The sequence below is a fragment of the Aegilops tauschii genome, chromosome 5 (assembly GCF_002575655.3).
Source record: "Aegilops tauschii subsp. strangulata cultivar AL8/78 chromosome 5, Aet v6.0, whole genome shotgun sequence".
In the NCBI taxonomy this organism is placed as follows: Eukaryota; Viridiplantae; Streptophyta; class Magnoliopsida; order Poales; family Poaceae; genus Aegilops; species Aegilops tauschii.
In genome coordinates, this window is record NC_053039.3 from 149705220 (window position 1) to 149710870 (window position 5651).

Here is a 5651-nt window from a genome sequence, read left to right on the forward strand (position 1 = left end):
CGTCATATTGCATTTGCACACACATGTGGGACCGCAATTGAGAACCGACCATAGGCACACTCCCCGGCCCTGCAAGTCAGGTGAGTTAATACAAGAGAGAGACGAGCGATAGTACTAGAGAAGTGTTGTACAGACGTTGGTGCCTGGACGATCCCTGCATGACACGGAAGATCAGTTTGTCCATGCATGTGACCAGACTCCAGCAGACACGCCTGGAGTGGCTATCGTGTACATATCATGCATGCTGTGTTGTACAGGGCTGTAGTTCTGGTGAGCAATCTAAAAAAAGGTTTCTATCATCTCGCAAAATTAGGTGTCATGTGCTTCGGATCACTGCGAGGGTTAAACAGCGACAACTGAGTACCTCCAAGGCGCTAGTCATGGGGGCCACATGCACGAAGACTACTCAGCTGCCATCTATGTCAAGCCGGCTATGTTAATTAGGGCATCTATCGATGGACTCCTTTTCAACAAGTTTATCTTTAATTTGAGCTTTGATCCTCGTCTAGTTTGTCCATGGGGATTCATGTTGTCTCCTTTGGGCAGTGAGGTTATGGTTTCTTGTCATGTTATAATCTGGTGCTTCAGATCAAAATGAGGACAACTGCGCCTCTGGGGCACGTGCATGAAGACAATCATTGACGAGGTCAAGCCGTCTCCAGTAGACAAAAGAAAACTAGTAGTATCCACTATATAGGCTGCAGCCTCCGCGCTTGCTTGCTAGTGTTGCTCTCTTCACACTGTCTCGTCCTCTCCAAATCTAAACACGACAGCGGTGGCCACACTCTCTCCCTCTCTGCTCACCGCTGGTCATAGATCCAGCCGGATCCTCTCCGCCGGTGTCACATCCCTAGTTCTGGTATGCACTAGGCTAGCCCTTCATGTGTCCATCATGTTTAAATTTTTCAGAAACTTGAAATGGGGATGACAGAAACCCCCAGCACCACTTAAACCAACTAGGGTTTACTAAAATCCTTTTCAATGAACCTGAATGGCCCTACTAAAATGTTCACCATCTTTGCCTTGGTCTATAACCTCTGGCAAAAATGGTGCACAATTTTCTAGGACAGCATTGGGTCACTGGATTAAATCATACTCTATTTGCATTTGGGCATTTAAATGCTATAAAATATTTTAAATGTCCAAATAATCCTAAACTAAAATGTTTACTGTTGGAAATATTCCAAACAGTGGGCATGAGCAGTTTCATGATTTTTGAGAATATCTAGGTATTTTTAATAAAGCCCTGAAGCTACAGAAGAAATAGAAAACTGAAACAATAGAAAAGAGAGAGGGAGAAAGCACTTACCTGGCGCTCACCTGGCAGCCCATCTGGCCGGCCCAGCCCACCAGGGGCAGGGAGGTCTTCTTCCTCCCACCAGTCGGATGCACAGTGCGTGCTCGACGCGCACGTCCACCGCACGCCACCTCCTTCCTGCTTGCTCGCTGCTGGAGACGGCCCCGAGCGCCACGACACCCCCTGGACCCCTCGAACTTTTCCCTCACTCCTGGTTCTCTCTCCCTCTCTGGTTCTCTCCCCGCAGCCGCCCGAGAACGCCGTCGTCGCGCTGACGAGCACCAGCGCGGCCATCATGCACCCCCCACCCTTCCGCCGAGTCCAGAAGCACCGCCAAAACCTCCCCGTCCTCCCAATCGAGCTAAGAGACGCTAGGAGGCCCTGCTTCATCGCCATCGCAGTCATCTTCAACCTCGGGCACCCGAGCCCCTCGCCGTCGATTCGCGCCGTCAAGGACGTCCCCGAGCCCAATGAACTACTGCGCCGCCTCCCTGTGAGCTCCTGACTCATCTCCCCCTAGCCCCGCCGTATTTTGCTTCCTCTAACCGCGCCAACCGCTGGAGCCGTGAGCTCCTCGCCGCTGGCCTTGATGCCGTCGTGGCCACAGCCGCCGCCGCTTGCGTCCAAGCACTGGAACGTGCTCAGGACCTCCCAGGAAACCCAACGCCACCACCAAGCCTCCCTCCGTGCACCCTAGCCTCGTCCTGCTCGAGCCCGTGGCTCCGGCCGCCGCCAAGCTTCCCGCCGACGGCGTTACCGGCCACCCTGCGACCAACGGCCTACGCGGTTGGATGCGCCGCACCTTCAGCTACCCGTAGGCGCAAACCACGCGCAAAACCAAGAACCGTAGCGGGTTTCCGGCGAACTTCCACCACCGATCTGGTCGTAGCCGGCTTAAGTCCAACGATGATGATGTGGCTTTATTATTAGCGGCTAATCCACCAATTAGCACTCTAAGAGACAGTGACAGCGGGCCCCACCATAGGGTCAAACCCCAGTCAGCGCTGGATTCGACCGTGGTTTAGTACCTGTGTCAATGAAACGCGGGTCCCACCAGTCAGGTTTGACCCTGGTCAACTCGGCTGACCTGCTGACGCAGTAGTGACACAATGCTGATGTCATTAATCATTTTCTGGATTAAAACTAACTCAGGAAAATCCAGAAAATATCCCAAACTTCTAAAAATCATAGAAAATAATCTATAACTCCAAATGAAATAAATTATATATGAAAAATAATCAGAAAAATCCAATCTATCAATCTGTACTGGTTTCATGCTTGTTTAAACAAGTTAACTTGCTGTTTAGTGAAAAGCATGATAAAGCACTATTTAAGATCACAAATGAGTTTGAACCTTGAATCTTTGGTTCAAAATGGCTCAAACCCATCTGGTTGTAGTTGCATTAGCCCAACACACTCATTTTGCCATGTCATGATCATGCATCATACTGTTGCATCGCATTGATTGTGTTCTTCTCTATTGCCGGTGCTTGTCCCCTCTTGGTAGGCGTATCCCGATGATGAGTTCGATGACACCGATGAAGAGCTATAATATCTTCAGAAGTGCCAGGCAAGCAAAACCCCCTTGTTCATTCCGATACAATCCCACTCTCTCGCTTCTGCTCTCTTTTACTGCATTAGGACAACAACGATTCAACTGTTACATGCTGTGGTAGTTGAACCCCTTTCCTCTGCATGACCTGTCATTGCCATAGTAAATAGATGAAACCTACTAGCATGAGTAGGAGTTGTTTGAGCCCTGATGTGCCTACTCATACATGGTGGGTTGTCTCATTGAAGCCGTCCTCAGGAACTGAGTTTTGTGTTTGTGATCCATGAACAGCTACTACCACGCATTGGAATGCTTAAGTTCCCCTCTCGACTTATTAATAAACCTGATCTCTGTCCAAGAGTTGCAACTAGTTTCTGGTGTTTGTAGGTTGTGTTAGTAGTCTACCAAGTGGTACCCGGTGCAGGTGGGCTTGGGACATACTAGGCACCGTGGCACGGTGTACCAAGCATAGATCCATCCGTCGAGGTGGGCTTGGGAACCCTGCACACATCGTTCGTGGCCGTGAGCGACACCCCGGCAGGATCTCCTTGCGGATGGAACCCGAATAGGCGATAAACCTGGACTAGAGACTTGTGTGGTTAGTCAGGTCGTGGCCGACTCCCTCGCCAGGCTTCTGCTTGAAGGTTGCCGAGATACACGACGTGTACATGGTGGTAAGTGGCGAGAGCATGTGTGAAGAAGTACACCCCTGCAGGGTTAACATCATCTATTCGAATAGCCGTGTCCGCGAAAAAGGACTTATGGGTTGCCTGTACAGTTCATAGACAAGTGAAAGTGGATACTCTAAAATGTGCAAGATAAGCATGAGTCCTATGGATGGCGTTCTCGTAGGGAGACGGGAGCGGATTCATACTGGTGTATTGGTATGGTGAATATGTGGACTCGTGTGCGCCACCTCAAAAGAGTTACTTGCAGTCATAGTCCAGGATAGCCACCGAGTCAAAGCTGGCTTGCTGTAGTTAAACTCCACCACCCCTTTGTTGATACCGATGCATATGTAGATAGTTCTGATGTAATTCTTGTTGGGTACATTTGTAGTCACGTTTGCTTATTTTATGTTTTGTAGAGAGACTTCAGTCTCGCTAGTAGTTCCACGTGGACTTCGACGTTTTGCTTGTTACCTCAGCTACGATCTTGTACCCTTGGGAGGGTCTTGTAGATAGTCAGGCTTCTCAGCCTTCTTCATTTGTAGTTGTCTGTACTCAGACAAGTTAAGCTTCCGCATGTGTTTGTTGCTTGTATGCTCTGTATGTTGGGTCATGAGACCCATGTTTGTAATACTTGGCTCCTCGGAGCCTAATGAATAAATACTCTGAGTCGTAGAGTCTTGTTGTGAATCCATGTTGTATTTGCACATATTGAGCATATTGTGTGTATGATTGAAATGCTTGGTATGTGAGGGATCCGACAATCTAGTTGTTTATCCTTGGAAGCCTCTCTTATGGGGAAATGTAGTCTGGTGCTTCCACTGAGCCTTGGTAGTCCGCTGCAGCCCGGTTTACCAGAGTCCTGCTAGCCCAGCACTACTACTCCGGAACACCTAGACTGGCCGGCATGTGATACACTTCGTTCTTGTGTCTGTCCCTTCGGGGAAATGACACCCGGTGACATCCGGAGTCCTGCTAGCCTGCTACAGCCCGGGTTCCCCGAGTCCTGTTAGCCCAGTTGCTACAGCCCGGATTCACACGCTGCTGACCGACATGCTCGATGTTGTTTCATGGATGCCTGTACTAGTCATGTCGGCCCGGGTTCTCTGTCCTATGGATGCTAGCGACACTATCATATACGTGAGACAAAAGGCGCAAATGGTCCCAGGCCAGGTAAGGCGACACGCGTGGGAATACCGTGCGTGAGGCCGCCAAGTGATATGAGGTGTTGCATTCTAGATCGGTGTGACTTAGAATCAGGGTCCTGATAGCCGGGGAAGGTGAGAGGGTGCAATGTTCACACGGACGTCCTCGGCGACGGCTCTTACCCACTACCGGCACGTCCCGATCAGCGTGCCTTGCTGTTCCCTCCCAAGCACCACTGGCTAGGGAGGGCCTCCGACCCCTTCTTCCTTGCTGCCGTAGTGTGGGTAGATCCGGCCTCCCGCCGCCCACCTAGCGACATCCCGGCGACCCTCAGGTATAACTGCCTTCGAAACCGGCCTTGCTCTACTTCTCGAGCTCCTAACGTCGCTGCATTTGTATCTTTTACTATTTCCCAGGGCCCCTCGTAGATAGGATCGATCGGCTATTCGAAAGCCACCTAAATTTTTACTGTTAAGAGGTAAAACTAGTTCATGCACTCGAATCTAGCACTACTTGGTTCAAACAAGGAAGAAAGAGGGTGGGGGTGGGGGCTGGGCGAAGATTTGTTACCTGAATCTAGGACTTGGTCGAAAGAGGAAATAATGGGGGCAAAAAGTAGCAGAGACTGGCTATCCAACTGGTCTCTAGCTCTAATAGGGAAATAAAGGGAAACACATTACAAACTTAATATAAACCCGATCTATTGGTTGAAAAAGGAAAGAAAGTGGGGACTGGGGTACAAGTCAACAGAGTAAGTCCAGCACTAGATTTGCTAGCCTCACACAGTATAAGGTGGCTATACCGAACAAAAATGGGACCAACCCAGATATCCTGTTCTGATGTTTGTTGCCCCGACCCACTCTTATGTAATGCCACTGGTAAAATGTAGCAGTCGCACTGCTAAAAGTAAGGACACGTTAAACCAATGTTGCTGGTAAAATGAAGCAATGGCACCATTAAAGTAATGTTGTATTTAACGGTTGTCATA